General features: G+C 46.7%; 1 protein-coding gene across 2 annotated transcripts in view; it reads right to left on the reverse strand.

The window, feature by feature from the left end:
* The window catches only part of WAC (WW domain containing adaptor with coiled-coil), a 171014-nt gene that overhangs the window by 67008 nt on the left and 86688 nt on the right, over nt 1–17318 (reverse strand). The window lies entirely within an intron of this gene.

The raw sequence follows: 17318 nt of genomic DNA on the forward strand, positions 1-17318 counted from the left end.
ATTCATCTACACCAAGACAAGGCACCCGATGATGAGAAAAAGCATTGGCAAGAAGCAGGAGCAAAAAAGGATGAAGATGGAGTTTGGAGGAAGAACAAAAAGAGCTGTATACCCCGCAACCTATACCCCTCGGTGACAGAATGGGCACACGGTATCACCCATAGAGGCAAGAACCAGATAAATGACTTGATTTGGAAGACTTATCTGGCACCGGGGATCTCTACTGTCACCCAAAACTATTGCAAGTCCTGCCTTGTGTGTGCAAAATGCAATCCAGCACCACCCCAGAAAGTTACTCAAAAACTTTTGGCCAAACCACTCTATCCTTTCCAAAGAATTCAAATTGATCATATTCAAATGCCAAAAGTAGGGAAGTATGAGTATGTACTGGTAGTGACTGACATGTTCTCAGGATGGCCCGAAGCCTATCCGGTAACCAATATGACTGCCAGGGTGACTGTTAAGAGACTGATAACTGAGTTAGTATGCAGATATGGGGTCCCAGAGGTAATTGAGAGTGACCAAGGACCTGCATTCACGGCAGTATTGACGAAGGAGCTATGGACGTTTGTAGGAGCGGATTTGGGTCTACATACCCCATATCACCCTCAGAGCAGTGGAAAAGTAGAAAGACTTAATGGTACCCTGAAAAACAAAATCCTGAAAGCTAGTCAGGAAGTCAAACTTCCCTGGACAGACATTTTGCCTATTGCCTTATATTCAGTCAGAAACACTCCAAGGGGTCCCACTAAACTCACACCATACGAGATTCTTTTTGGGGGGCCTCCAAGACTGGGTCAATACTTCCCACAACAGCTAGCTTTAGGAAGTGATACTCTTGTGAATTATGTTGTTGCCCTTGCTAAAGAATTGTCAATAACATGCACGAGTTTTATCATCCATTCCAGATCCAGATTCCAGTGAAGATGTCAATAATTTCCAACCTGGTGACTACGTGCTGGTAAAGAAGTTCACCAGAAAGACATCCCTGGAACTGAGATTTGAAGGTCCCTACCAAGTGCTCCTGACTACTCCCACTTCTGTCAAACTTGAAGGAAGACCAACGTGGATACACGCCTCCCACTGCAAGAAGTTCACGCCTCCATCAGAGCCTTCTGCATAATGCCGCATATCTTTTACCTTATGTGTTACACAGTTCTACACTCCTTTGTAGGAGCACAACAGGCCGCGATCACCCAAGCAGGGGGGGGTGATTATGTTCTGGTATAACACCACTACACATGTTGCTTCTTTTAAATTCGATTATTGTGATGTAGTACAGTGTGACACTCAATGGGCTTCCTCGCCTTCCTCAATGAGTCAACCAGCACAATTAAGATCAGGACAACAATATATATGTGTTACAGGTGATGGGTGGGGACAAACATGTGGTTCATGGAGGGCAGTCGGGTGGAACACTGGTGAAGATTGGGGGTATAGACCGAAGACAGCCCTAAATAAACTAGACTCCCATGGCAAACCTCTACTCAACAGGATGACACTCTCCCGTACAAAAGTCATCAAGCCCTGTGATACCATTGGCCAATGTAATCCACTAGTCCTTAATCTGGAGAACCCTCAACCTGGCGATCATGGCACCTATCTACTGGGCACATATGTATATGGTGGGTGTGCTAGTTGTGCCCATCTAGGGGTGTTCAGATTAGCGGACATAAGAGAAATGTCAACAAAAGATAGAAACACACACTCAAACTCCCTAATCTTCCGTATTCAAAAACTTAATAAAATGATGGCCATTGCAAACCCCATATTTGAAGATATCCTTGCCGTTGAAACAGGGTACACTGAGACCAACTTATGGTTGAAGTGGATGAAATATACCGCCAATCAATATAATAAGTCTAATTGCTTTGTCTGTGCAGGGGCGAGACCCCATCTAGGATCTGTCCCTCTAGATCTCCCCCCAGATGTGGAAAAATGTTTCCCGAGTCTGTTCACTAACAAATCCCTTAGTGAATTAAATTGTGAAAACTGGAAAAAGAAGTACCCCATAGTCACAGACACACCTAACCCAGGTCAAGGCATCACCATATATCCAGGAAAATACATCTGTTATACTAGCACTTAGGGGAACACATTTGTGGGTAATTTCACAGAGGGATATTGCAGCAGATATAGTAATGCCACCAGAGAGGACCTGGTCAACCAGACCCAGTCCATTTCTGATGTCTTCTGGATATGTGGGGACATGAAGATCAGAACTCATTTAGAAGGTGAATGGATGGGGGAATGCACACTAGCCAAAGACATAATGCCCTTCTACATAGCAGCAGAAGGTGAGGAAGCCCTAACCTCAGAAGAGCTACACAGAATAAAAAGAGAGACAAATCCCGAACCCAAAGGCAGTTTTGACCCCCATGTTTATATTGATGCTATAGGAGTCCCAAGGGGGGTACCAGAAGAATTTAAAGCCAGGGATCAAGTCAAAGCAGGTTTTGAGTCATTCATACTACCTCTAGTGACCATAAATAAAAACGTAGACTGGATCAATTACATCTATTATAACCAACAAAGATTTGTCAATTACACTAGAGAAGCTCTTGAAGGTTTGGCAGATCAGCTAGGCCCCACATCAATAATGGCGTTTCAAAACAGGATGGCCCTTGACATGATACTGGCAGAGAAAGGAGGTGTTTGTAAAATGGTGAAGTCCGCGTGTTGTACCTACATTCCAGATAATACAGGTCCCACCGGGAAGGTTACGGTAGCCATAAAAAAGCTAGCTTCTCTACAAAAAGAATTAAAAAGGAATTCAGGTGTGGAGGATCCCTGGGACCAATACTTCTCATGGATGAAGGGATGGCAGAGATGGCTAGCTCAGATAGGCATAGTGGTCCTTGTTGTCTTAATTGTTGTAGCTATTGTTGTTTGTTGTGTTTTTCCCTGTATAAGGAAGATGATCGAGAAAGGAGTAGAAACGTCAGCCCCCACTTTCCTAGCTCAGGAGGTTAGCTATTCTGTGGATATAGAGCAGCTAGGCCCCCTTCAGTCTTTCACAGTCCCCAGCTAGGCAGTCAGAGTAGGGCGAGTACATCAGGCTCCAATCGAAGTCTGTACCAATGGGGGCAAAGGCTTAGCATTGCTCGTATAGCGGGCAGCAAAAAGAAAAGAGTTGCAGCCAGGTATTGGAGACTGATGGGTTAGGAGTAGGGTCAGAAGGTTAATAAAGTATTTAGGGGGGACTGTTGAGGAGGACCTTTCCATCAAATACTTAATTAACCTCTTGACAAGCGATTGTGGGAAATATGTCGATTTGCCATAAGGTGGCTTTACACACTGCAACATCGCAAACGACATCGCTGTAACGTCCCCGGTTTTGTGACGTAATAGCGACCTCCCCAGCGACATTGCAGTGTGTGAAACACATCAGCGACCTGGCCCCTGCTGTGAAGTTGCTGATCGCTACAAATCGTTCAGGACCATTCTTTGGTCCTTTGTTTCCCGCTGTGCAGCAAAGTCTCAGTGTGTAAAGGGGACTTAAAACACTGGAAACGAGTGATGTGTCACAATGTCTGTCAATCACTATTCTCTGTCAGTCGGTCTCTCCCTCTCTGTCTCTATTCTCTCTCTGTCGGTCCGTCACTATCTCTGTCCCTCTCTCACAGTCTGTGTCATTTTCCCCTCCTCTCTCATACTCACCGTCCCCCGGCGCGGCGCTGCACGGCATTCACACTGCTCCGGCGGCTTTTACTATTTTGAAAAAGCTGGCCGCTCATTAAACAATCTCGTATTCCTTACTTTCCCCGCCCACAGGCGCCTATGATTGGTTGCAGTGAGACACACCCCCACGCTGATTGACAGGTGTCTCACTGCACCCAATCACAGCAGCCGGTGGGCGTGTCTATACTGTGCAGTGAAATAAATAATTAAATAATTTTAAAAAACGGCGTGCGGTCCCCCCCCCCATTTTAATACCAGCCAGATAAAGCCATACGGCTGAAGGCTGGTATTCTCAGAATGGGGAGCCCCACGTTATGGGGAGCCCCCCAGCCTAACAATATCAGTCAGCAGCCGCCCAGAATTGCCGCATACATTATATGCGACAGTTCTGGGACTGTACCCGGCACTTCCCAATTTGCCCTGGTGCGTTGGCAAATCGGGGTAATAAGGAGTTATTGGCAGCCCATAGCTGACAAGTCCTAGATTAATTATGTCCGGCGTCTCCCCGAGATTCCTTCCATAATTAATCTGTAATTGACAGTAAATAAACACACACACACACCCGAAAAAATCATTTATTAGAAATAAATAACACAAATTCACTCATCACCAATTTAATCAGCCCCAAAAAGCCCTCCATGTCCGGCGTAATCCAGGATGGATGCTCCAGCGTCGCTTCCAGCTCAGCTGCATGCAGGTGACAGGAGCAGCAGAAGACACCGCCGCTCCTGTCACCTCCACGCAGCTAATGAAGACAGCCGCGCGATCGGCTGAGCTGTCACTGAGGTTACCCGCTGTCACTGGATCCAGCGGTGGATGCAGCGGTGGCCGCGGGTAACCTCAGTGACAGCTCAGCTGATCGCGCTACTCACCGCCGCTCCGGTCAGCTCCACGCAGCAACTGAGGTGAGTAGCGCGATCAGCTGAGCTGTCACTGAGGTTACCCGCGGCCACCGCTGGATCCAGTGACAGCGGGTAACCTCAGTGACAGCTCAGCCGATCGCGCGGCTGTCTTCATTTGCTGCGTGGAGGTGACAGGAGCGGCGGTGTCTTCTGCTGCTCCTGTCACCTGCATGCCGCAGAGCTGGATGCGACGCTGGAGGTCCGTGGATTACGCCGGAAATGGAGGGCTTTTTGGGGCTGATTAAATTGGTGATGAGGGAATTTGTTTGTGTTTTTTATTTCTAATAAATTATTTTTTCAGTTGTGTGTGTTTATTTACTGTAATTTACAGATTAATCCTGGAAGGTATCTCGGGGAGACGCCTGACATGATTAATCTAGGACTTATTGGCAGCTATGGGCTGCCATTAACTCCTTATTACCCCGATTTGCCAACGCACCAGGGTAAATCGGGAAGAGCCGGGTACAGTCCCAGAACTGTCGCATATAATGTATGCGGCAATTCTGGGCGGCTGCTGACTGATATTGTTAGGCTGGGGGCTCCCCATAACGTGGGGCTCCCCATCCTGAGAATACCAGCCTTCAGCCGTATGGCTTTATCTGGCTGGTATTAAAATTGGGGGGGGACCGCATGCCGGTTTTTTTAATTATTTAATTATTTTACTGCACATTATAGACACGCCCACCGGCTGCTGTGATTGGGTGCAGTGAGACACCTGTCACTCAGCGTGGGGGCGTGTCTCACTACAACCATAGGCGCCTGTGGGCAGGGAAAGTAAGGAATACGAGATTGTTTAAATGAGCGGCCGGCTTTTTCAAAATAGTAAAAGCCGCCGCAGCAGTGTGAACGCCGTGCAGCGCCTGGGATCGGGGATCGGTGAGTATGAGAGAGGAGGGGAAAATGACCGACAGACTGAGAGCGGGACAGAGATAGTGACGGACCGACAGAGAGAATAGAGACCGAGAGGGAGAGACCGACTGACAGAGAATAGTGATTGACAGATATTGTGACATCACTCGTTTCCAGTGTTTGACTAACTAGGTCGTTCTGCAGGTCCGGATCGCTGTTGCGTCGTTGCCCAGGTTTGCCTGTTTGACAGCTCACCAGAGACTCACCAGAGACTTTGTAGCGATCCCGGCCAGGTTGGGATCGCTGGTGGGATCGCTGAAAGTCTCAGTGTGTAAAGGGGCCTTTACATAATTCAGGTTTCAGATCATCTACATGACACAGATATACAGATGACCATCATTTCCTTTCTCCACACCTTGCTTGGAATGCAAGGAATGTCCAGATGAAAGAAGACCACCATATAAGGGAAGACCCCTGGTCAAGCTAGAAGACCAACCCACAGATCAGATGACATCACAGATCAAACCATCAGCATGGACCCACTAAATGACGTCCCTCCCATCATCATGGTTTCATCCACTGGTCAGACCCACCCATCAACAGCAACACGGATCTCCCCATTCGCTAGCCCATGAACTGTCCCACTAAATGGGCATATCTGAACTTGTGTACGCCCCTAGCCTATATCAAGAGGACGCATGAGTCTCCTCAGTCTGTTTGGCTGCCATCTTCACTGTGACCAAGAAGAGATTTCATATCAGACTGTTTCTGGTGTGAATTCTTTTATGCATGCACTTGGCCCATATCAATTCGGTCAGGCAGTAGGCAGCTAGTGACCTCTGGTTAAGAGTTCACCTTAACAAGAGGAGCCAGCCGCTGCCATGGCCGCACACCAGAGGAGCCAGCCGCTGCCATGGCCGCACACCAGAGGAGCCAGCCGCTGCCATGGCCTCACACCAGAGGAGCCAGCCGCTGCCATAGCCTCACACCAGAGGAGCCAGCCGCTGCCATAGCCTCACACCAGAGGAGCCAGCCGCTGCCATAGCCTCACACCAGAGGAGCCAGCCGCTGCCATGGCCTCACACCAGAGGAGCCAGCCGCTGCCATGGCCTCACACCAGAGGAGCCAGCCGCTGCCATGGCCTCACACCAGAGGAGCCAGCCGCTGCCATGGCCTCACACCAGAGGAGCCAGCCGCTGCCATGGCCTCACACCAGAGGAGCCAGCCGCTGCCATGGCCTCACACCAGAGGAGCCAGCCGCTGCCATGGCCTCACACCAGAGGAGCCAGCCGCTGCCATGGCCTCACACCAGAGGAGCCAGCCGCTGCCATGGCCTCACACCAGAGGAGCCAGCCGCTGCCATGGCCTCACACCAGAGGAGCCAGCCGCTGCCATGGCCTCACACCAGAGGAGCCAGCCGCTGCCATGGCCTCACACCAGAGGAGCCAGCCGCTGCCATGGCCTCACACCAGAGGAGCCAGCCGCTGCCATGGCCTCACACCAGAGGAGCCAGCCGCTGCCATGGCCTCACACCAGAGGAGCCAGCCGCTGCCATGGCCTCACACCAGAGGAGCCAGCCGCTGCCATGGCCTCACACCAGAGGAGCCAGCCGCTGCCATGGCCTCACACCAGAGGAGCCAGCCGGGGCCATGGCCAAAGACAAGACAAGCACCCAGCTTTTCAAAGTGACTTCCATGTGTGCACAGAAGGAAAAACCTGTCAATCACCTGCAGCTGAGCTAGGAAAAGCCGTCTATTCCTGTCCAGTTACAGTCCCCGCTGACTCTTCAAGCTACATTTTCTGGAAAACACAACACTTCAGTGATAAGTATACAGGCTGTAATGGCACAGACTATGCTGCCTGTAGTTTGGGCAGCAACAATCTCAAGTTACAGGTACTCCAATATAAAATTTTTCTTTCCTAAAATATATTTACATTTTTTTTTCTGTCCTGAATTCTGATTTTTATTCAACTCCCGTCCTTAACAGCCAACAACACGCTTTCAGGATTTTATTAGTTTTGCAAAGGTGATGGAATAACTGATCAAGGTTTCAGACCTTAATTAGTCTGTTAGGCTTGTTCACTATCATAGCAGGGAAAGGCCAGATGATGCAAATTCCACAGCTGTATAAAAAACCTAGCCTCCTCTAACCTTGTGCCAAAAATCAGCAGACAGGGTTCAGCTAAGCAGCTGCCTAGCACTCTGAAAATAAAAATGGTGGAGGCCCACAAAGAAGGAGAAGGTTATAGGAAGAGAGCAAAGTTTTTAGGTTGCCTTTTTCCCCCCAATTCAAAATGTTAACATGAACAGTGGAGGTCAAGATTAGGCATGGAAGACCAAGAATATTTTCTGTGAGAGCTTCTCATAGGATTGCTAGAGGCGCAAATCAGAACCCCTGTATGACTACAAAAAACAGACAGGAAGATTTAGTAGACCCTGGAGTTGTTGTACATTGTTCTACTCTTCAGGAACTCCTACACAAAAATGGCCTTCATGGAAGTCATCAGAAAAAAACCTCTCCTGCATCCTCACCATAAAGTTCAGAGTCAAAAGTATACAAAAGAATAGCTAAGGCCCATTTCACACATGCAGCATTTCGCCGGATGCCAGATCTGGCATGCATGCAAAATAAGCCATCACTGAGCCATAGATCCCGAAAAATGAAATCGCAGCGGGTTTCGGAAAATGGCGCAAAACATGCGCCACTTTTTTTGGACAAGCTTGTGAATTTTTTTAACACCTTAAATACAAGTAAACCTATACATGTTTTGTGTCAAAAAAAAAATTGCACCTACCTCAGGCATTATTATTATTATTATTATTTATTATAGCGCCATCAATTCCATGGCGCTTTACATGTGAAAGGGGTATACATAATAGGGACAAGTACAATAATCATAAACAATACAAGACACAAACAGGTACAGGAGGATAGAGGTCCCTGCCCGCGAGGACTCACAGTCTACAAGAGATAGATGAGGATACAGTAGGTGAGGGTAGAGCTGATAGTGCGGCGCTGTATCAGACTGAGGGTTATGGCATCACACCAACACATCAGTTTTATCATATAGTGAACACAGTGAATAAAATATCTTAAAAACTATTGTGCAATCACACTTTTTTTGCAATTGTTCCGCACTTGGAATTTTTTTGCCGTTTTCCAGTACACCATATGGTAAAACTTATGGTTTCAATTAAAAATACAAGTTGTCCCGCAAAAAACAAGCCCTCATATGGCAAGATTGAAAGAAAAATAAAAACTTTACAGCTCTCGGAAGAAGGGGAGCAAAAAAACAAAAACCGGAAAAATGCAAAATGCCCGGGGGTTAAGTTTCCTTTAAAGCTCAGGCAAAGGCATGGCTTCAAAGGAAAAACAAAATTTCATTGTGTTTTGCAATAAACTGGTCTTGTAGTATATCGTAAAAGCAATCATAGTAAATGGTTTTAAAACATATTAAAATATATATATTTTTTCCTGTAAGCGGCTCACCCTTCTACCCCTTATTGAAAATTAAGCAAAAATTTGTTAAAAAAAAAAACCATGATATTATAGTGGCCCAAAAAGTTCAATCTATCAAAATATAAAATAACTGAAACCATATGTTAACCACCCAAAAATAGAGAATCTAAACTTAAGAATTGCTAATTCTATGTCAGACACTTCTGACACACAAAGAAAATTAATAAAATATCCCGTCAGAAATCGGAATTAATAAAGAGACATTCAAAACAACTGAGATAAAAAAAAAAAGTTTTCAAATGGCTAGGTCGACTGAAGAGTAAAGTTAAGGCTACTTTCACACATCCGGTTTTTGCTCTGCGGCACAATACGGCATTCTGCAGAAAAACCGCAACTGTTTTTTTTGCCGCCGGTTGCGTTTTTTTTGCATAGACTTACATTAGTGCCGTATTGTACCGCATGGGCTTGCGTTCAGTCCGGTTTTTGCCGCATGCGGCAGATTTAGCCGATGCCGCGGCCGGATGGAACGTTGCCTGCAACGTTTTTTGCTCCGGCAAAAAAACCACATCGCGCCGCATCCGGCCGCTGCGGCGCATTTTTCAATGCATGCCTGTGGACGCCGGCTCGATGTGGAAAAAACGCATCCGGCCGCCGCATGCGGTTTCTTCCACTGCGCATGCTCAGTAGCGTGCCGCAACCGGAAAAAAACGGACCGGCCGCATGTAAAAACTTATGCAAAGGATGCGGTGTTTTCACCGCATCCGTTGCATAGGTTTCACAGCCGGATTGAGCCGCACAGCTCAAACCGGATGTGTGAAAGTAGCCTATGGCTCTTGGAATAAGGAGAGGGGAAAAATGAAACTGCAAAAACAGAAGAGCTAGCGGGTCATTAACATGCGAATTCTAGATTTTAAACGTAGACTTTGGCAGATTAGAGATGATCATTAAAGGGTTAATCCGATCATAGAAAAAGGTATTGCCAACTTGAAGTATGATTGATAACTTTCTGATGGCTGGAGTGTGACAGCTGAGAATCCACCAATCACATAAGTGGATAATTGTCCGGTCATTGTAGGGCAGTGGGCGGCCGTGTGCGGCTCTGCTTCATTCAGTCCTTATAGCACTATACAGAAAAAGCAGAGTGCTGCACATCTCCGGCAGTCCCATGAAAAATGGAGAGGGGAGAAGTGTATGCATCAGTGAGGGTCCCACCAATCAGGAAGTCATCAACTAACTAATGGAGAACTTTTAATGATGGCAATCATTTTTTACAATGTTTTTGCCCTAGCCTGGTGCACATTATTTTTCTGGTTTCGTTTGAAATAAAATTTAGGTTTTAACTTCCCAATTTTTTAGTGCTCAGATGCAGTCTGCAATAACCATGACTTATCTCAAGCACTATTGATGGGCAGCACAGTGGCTCAGTGGTTAGCATGACCCTGTGCATTGACTGAGGTGTCAATCATAGCAGGGGCTGTGTGTGATTGCTGTGCCCAGGAATTTTAGTATTATGATAATCCCAGGGTAATAAACCCATTAGCTTACATAAACAATAGCTCACACACTGATAAGAGAAGCACAGTTGCTTTTTGTTTAACCCTTGCAGCAAAAACCTGCTGACAGATTCCCTTTAAAGAGGACTTTAATTAATGTCCTTTCCAGCATTCCAATCATTGGTATCTTTACTAGTTAATGCATAACATAAGGTCACAAGTCACAAGTATTACGCAAAAAGACTTAAGGGTTTAAAGGTAATCTGATAGAAGCATAATGTAGGGACAGAGACCCCAATTCCAGGGATGTGTCAACTTACTAGGCTGCTTGGTCCAGATTTGATACACACTCTGCTTTGTCTGATGTAGATGCAGCAGAGCTAACACTTCTCAGCTGTATAAAACATCACCCCCACCGCTGACTGCCAGCTTCCTGTGTACATTGTCAGCAAGCTGCTCATCAGTGGTGGCAGGGTTAGGCCTAAGACACACGGCATGAAAATCGGAGTGGGATGTGATAAAACATCACATTCCACTCGGATCAATATTACTCTATGTGCCAGCACCCATGAGCGATTATTTTCTCAGCCCTAATCGGACAGAAAAAACAATCGCAGCATGCTACGGGTGTAATGTGATCCTAGATTCTCTCGCACCCATTCAAGTCTATGGGGCGAGAGAAAAATCGCACTGCACTCGCAGTACACCGGTGTACCGCGAGTGCAGGGCGAGAATGGCAATAGCCGGCAACAGAGGAGAGAGAGATAAATCTCTCCCTCCTCAGCGCAAGCCCACCCCCCCGCAGCGGAGGTCCGCTCGCACGATCGGACCTCAGTCGCAGTGACACTCGGGTCTGCTGTGCTGCCAGCGTGAGCAGAGTGTCTTGCGAGGATCGCAGTAGATCCCCATGTGGCCCTGGCCTTATACAGATTAGCCTCACCTGCCTGCAGGAGGCATGTCCTCCAGTGATAATCTGCTGGTGATAACACACTTGATTGTATTGAAACTGCAGCACACAGGTACCGTCACACATAACGAGATCGCAGCAGAGTCACGGTTTCTGTGACGCAGTAGCGATCCAGTTAGCGATCTCGTTATGTGTGACATCTACCAGCGATCAGGCCCCTGCTGTGAGATCTCTAGTCGTTGCAGAATGGTCCAGGCCATTTTCTTCAAAGGCGATGTCCTAGTGGGCAGGACATATCGCTGTGTTTGATACTGTGTGACAGAGTCCCAGTCGCTACTGCGACCTGCATTGTTCCTGCATCGCTGGTAAGGTCTGACTGTGTGACATCTCACCTGCGACCTCCCAGAGACTTACCTGCGATCCCTATCAGGTCGCATCGTTTTTGGGATCCCTGGTAAGTCGTTGTGTGTGACTGGGCCTTAAAATTACACATTCCTGGAATCAAGCTAGTCATAATATTATGCTCCTCTCGGATTAAAATAGCAAAAACCTGCTGACAGATTCCCTTTTAAAAATGGGGTATCTGACCTCTGAGGTTAGAAATGTACTACCGGCATCATGGCTTTTAACCTGTGTCCTATGAATGCGGAGTCAACTGAATGGCTCCAGTCATGCAGTTTGCTGACCGACTAGGACCAACTGAGGAAGAGAGTATGGTCTGTTAATGTAGAACATCTTCTGTTGTGGCCCCCTTCCCCCCACCGCCCCACACAGGTTGGATACCAATTTAATCTGCTTTGAGAAAAATTATGCCAAAAATGTCTTTAAAGGGAACCTATCACCTGAATTTTCGCTATGAAACTAAAGGAATCCCCTTCTGCGGCTCCTGGGCTGCATTCTAGAAAGGGTCATCTTGCTACTGGCCCCCCTTTCAGACCTAAACAAACACTTTATAAAATCCTACCTTTTGGTATGCTAATGAGGTTTGCTGGCCACGGGGGCGGGCTGTATTTCTTCCATTATTCCCCCTCCTGCCGCTGTTCGCCGTCCCCCTGTGTTGATTTACATCGATGAGGCAGTCACCCTCATGTTACGCAGTGCTCCTGAAGTTTCGCGCATGCCCAGTGGGACTGAGCGCTGTTCAAATCGCATGCGCTGGTGATGTCATTGCGCAGGCGCGAGATTATGGGCGGCGCTGTGAATGTCATCACCAGCGTCCTCCAAGTACCCGCCCATAATCTCGTGCCCACACTTTTCCCTCTGCCTCCACTGTTATGCGCTGGCCATATCATCCACGTTACCTATTAACGCGGGCACGAGATTATGGGCGGGTACTTGGAGGACGCTGGTGATGACATTCACAGCGCCGCCCATAATCTTGCGCCTGCGCAATGACATCACCGGCGCTCGCGACTAGAACAGCGCTCAGTCCCGCGAGACTTCAGGAGGACTGCGTAATATGAGGGTGACGGCCTGATCGATGTAAATCAACACAGGGGGATGGCGAACAGCGGCAGGAGGGAGAACAACGGAAGAAATACAGCCCGCCCCCGTGGCCAGAAAACCTCATTAGCATACCAAAAGGTAAGATTTTATAAAGTGATTATTTAGGTCTGAAAGGGGGGGGGCCAGTAGCAAGATGACCCTTTCTAGAACGCAGCCCAGGAGCTGCAGAAGGGGATTCTTTTAGTTTCATAGCGAACATTCTAGTGACAGGTTCCCTTTAACCCTGTCACCCCCGGGCGATTTTCGTCTTTCCCTACCTTTTTCAAAGAGCCATAACTTTTTTTATTTTTTCCGTCAATACAGCCATAGGAGTTTGTTTTTTGCTGGGAACTTTGTATTTTTGAATGACACCATTCACTTTGCCCCATATTGTAATGGAAAAACAGGAAAAAAAATTTCAAGTTCGGTAAAATTGCAAAAAAAAACAAAATGGAATTGCATTATTCGGTAAAACTAACCTGGTATTAGGATTCCCCAGGTCGGTACGATTTTGTAGACCCCCAAACATGTATAATTTTACTTTTATCTAAGTGATGAAAAAAAAAAAAAATTCTGAACGTTGTCCAAAAAGAGAATTGCGCTTTTGTCGCTATTTTCCGAGACACGTAGCGTTCTCATTTTTTTGAGATCTGGGGCTTAGTGACTGCTTATTTTTTGAGTCTTAAGCGTTTTTTTGTGCCGTACTACTGTGCACAAGTATCTAGTCCTGCAATGGTAATCACAAGGTAAGAAACCCTTTAGTTTACACTCACACACTGGTGAGAAAAGCACGGTTGCTTTTAGTTTTTTAACCCTTGCAGCACGCTGTCCTCAGCTTACGTCGCAAAAATCTGCTGACAGATTCTCTTTAAACACTAGAACTACTGAGGTAGTCATTTTGACTACTTTGCACTATGTATTTCTATATAGGTGTCACGAGTCCAGTAGTTCTAGTGTTAAAAAGAGGACTTTAATTGATGTCCTTTCCAGCATTCATATCACTGGTATGTTTACTAGTTAATGAACAACGAAAGAGAATGGGTTACAAATATCAAGCAAAAAGACTTCTGGGTTTAAAGAGAATTTAAAATGTAGAGACAGATAACCTGATACCAGGGATGTGTCACTTACTGGGCAGCTTGGTGCAGGCTTAATAACTCTGCTACATCTACATCAGATAAAGATTCTGTTCTGTGTAGAACATCCCCCCCACCACTGACTGCCAGCTTCCTGTATACATTGGCAACAAGCTGCTAATCAGTGGTGGGGGCGGGGTTATACAGATTAGCCTCCAGTGATAATCTGCTGGTGTTAACACACTGATTGTATTGAATCTGCAGCACAGACTAATAAATTGCACAAATCAGGCTGCTCTCATATTAAATAGCAAAAACCTGCTGACAGATTCCCCTTTAAAGGGGGTATCTGGCCTCTGGTTAGAAATGTACTACCAGAATCATGGCTTTTAATCTGTGGACTATGAATGTTGAGACAACAGAGTGGCTCCAGCAGTCATGCAGTTTGTAAACCAACTAGGACCACCGCCGAAGCTTCTGCAACGGAGGAAGAGCGTATGATTTGTTAATGTAGAACATTTGCTGTTGTCCCCCAACAGTTTGGATAACCCGTTGAATTGCTTTGATAAAAATGAAGCATAAATATCTTTAAATGGCTTAAATGGAATATGTCAGCAGGTTTTTATTTCCACATCTGACAGCAGCATGACGTGGGCAGAGACCCTGAATCCAAAGATGTATCACTTAAATCACTGGGTGCAACAGTTCAGACACAATCAGAATTTTTAGATTTAGCAATGCAGCAGAGCTGAGAAGGCTGACCAGCACCCACACACCAGGCGTTGTCCAATGTCTATAGACAGTAAGCTGTTTAGAAAAGGAGGGGGCAGCATTGGACAACTTGGCATAAGGCAGATAGTCACAGCAATGATAATCAGCAGGTGATAAAGCCTTCAGTTTAAGCTTGACACATGGTTGAATTCTGTGTTTTAACCCCTACCTCATGCTGCCCTCATTACATAGCAAAAACCTGTTTACATATTCCCTTTAAATACCATGTGTGTGGTAAAAGGAGTTTATCAGGATCTCTCCTCCTAAAGTTAAAATTCAGGCAAGCGATGACCTTTAGGGCTAGTCACGTCGGCAATCAGTGGACATCACGCTCCGTATGCTCATCGGCTGAGCGGAGTACTTTTGACACGCACTAGTTTGGTCTATAAAATCAGACTTAGCGCAAGTTGTGAATATTTTTCATGCATATCTAAGGTAAAGTGTGGAAAATCGCAGAAAAGTGAATATTTGCCTGTGCCTGGTCTGTTGCACACACAGAAAAACATGTGAACGCACCCTGAGGCAAGGTGCAGACAAACCAAATTTTTATTGTGTGTGCAAACCCTTTGTGCTAATGCACATGGGCAATTTTACACACGGACCTCAGGACCGCATGGAAAAATAATAACGGAGTATGCTCCAGTCAGACTAGTGGATGTAAATCAGCAGCTCCTGCACATGTCTAATGAGGGTACGGAGCCGCAGACGTGACTGGTCCCCAAAGTTCAGCGCTCATCCGGTCCAGCCCAAGCAGACCCTAAAAGTGGGCATATAGAAAGGGATTCCTGATGGTAGGACACCTGCTGGGATCACAGAACTGTCACGAGTGCTGGAATTTAGCGTTTTGCAGCCTTTTCGCTTTCCCTTCCCCATACCCGACCACACAGTACACAATCCACATTTAATGGCAATGGTTTTATCGTCAAACGTGGCTGGCCAGATATTGCATCTCTGCTGTCCAGAGTCCCAGAGTGTCTATCTGCCATATCCTCCTCCTCCTCTCGCTTCCTAAAGCTCAATGTGGCCAAAACTGAACTGATCATCTTCCCTCCATCTCCCCTACACTCTACCTGATCTATTACAATAAATAACACCATGCTCTCCCCAGTACCAAAAGTTCGGTGCCTCGGAGTGACCCTTGACTCTGCCTTGTCCTTCATACCACACAGAGAATCCCTCACCACCTCCTGCCGTCTTCAACTCAAACATTTTTTTCCAGAATCCGTCCTTTCCTCAACTCCCACTCTACAAAAATGCTAGTGCATGCCCTCATCATCTCCCGCCTCGATTACTGCAACATCCTCCTCTGTGGTCTCCCTGCTTACACGCTCGCCCCTCTCCAGTCCATCCTCAATTCTGCTGCCCGACTGATCCACCTCTCTCCTCAATACCACCCCGCTTCTCTCTGCAAATCCCTCCACTGGCTCCTCCACCATATCAAATTCAAACTACTAACACTGACCTACAAAGCCCTCCATAATCTGTCTCCTCCATATATCTCCGAACTAATCTCCTGCTACACTCCAACACGTCACCTCCGGTCCTCCCAAGATCTCCTTCTCTCCTCCTCTCTCATTTGCTCCTCATACAACAGCCTCCAAGCCTTCTCCCGAGCATCCCTTGTCTTCTGGGATTCGCTGTCTCAACACGTCAGATTATCTGCTACAATTACAAGCTTCAAAACGGAAGCTGAAAACTCATCTGTTCAGGAATGCCTATAATCTCCAATGACCCCCACTGAATCACTACCACCGGAGCTGCCAACTCACCATCGCCCCACCTACTGTTTCCTCCCCATTATCCTATAGAATGTAAGCCCGCAAGGGCAGGGTCCTCTTCCCATGTACCAGTCTGGCTATTGTAACTTGTATACAGTGTGTCCACCCATATCCTGTCCACCGCCATTAACTTGAGAACGGCGGCAGCTATAGGCATAGAAGTGGTGTCTAGGTATAGTAAAGTAGCCATGCGCTATGCAATGAAGCCACCTATAGCGCCACCTGGTGGAAAACAAAGGAGTTACCATTTTTATCTTGAAAACGGAACGATATGGAGAAAAAAAAGTGAATTACTAAGTTGTAGGGCATCATCAATTCAATACGAATCGACACCTTGCATACAGAAATGCTATGATATGAAACTCAAGACTCCCCTCCTCCCACCCCTTCCCCCCCAAAACATTGAATGCTGGTCACGCATATGGCGATCATTTAACTTTGATGCTCAAAGTGGCCACCGTCAGCTGCTATGCACATCTGGACTCTGGACAGCATACTGTATCTTGCTGTACGTTGTGCAATATGGTAGGTGACACGTTTGCACAAGCATCTGTGATACGTCGCCGTAGGTCCTGCAATGTTGGTGGAGGGGTCGCATACACCTGCTGTTTAATGTGACCTCACAGAAAGAAGCCCAATGGGGTCAGGTCAGGTGAGCGTGGAGGCCACTCCATGCAGCCACCATACCCAATGACTTGTAGGAAGGTCTCCATGAGGTACCGCTTCACATCTGCAGCCTTGTGAGTTTTACACGTTATAATCATAGCATTTCTGTATGCAAGGTGTCGATTCGTATTAAATTGTTGATGCCCTACAACTTTAATTCCCTTTTTTTCTCCATCCTGTTCCGTTTTCGAGATAAAAATGCTAACTCCGTTGTTTTCCACCAGGTGGCGCTATAGATGGTTTCATTGC

This window comes from Anomaloglossus baeobatrachus, chromosome 6, assembly GCF_048569485.1.
Source record: "Anomaloglossus baeobatrachus isolate aAnoBae1 chromosome 6, aAnoBae1.hap1, whole genome shotgun sequence".
NCBI lineage: Eukaryota > Metazoa > Chordata > Amphibia > Anura > Aromobatidae > Anomaloglossus > Anomaloglossus baeobatrachus.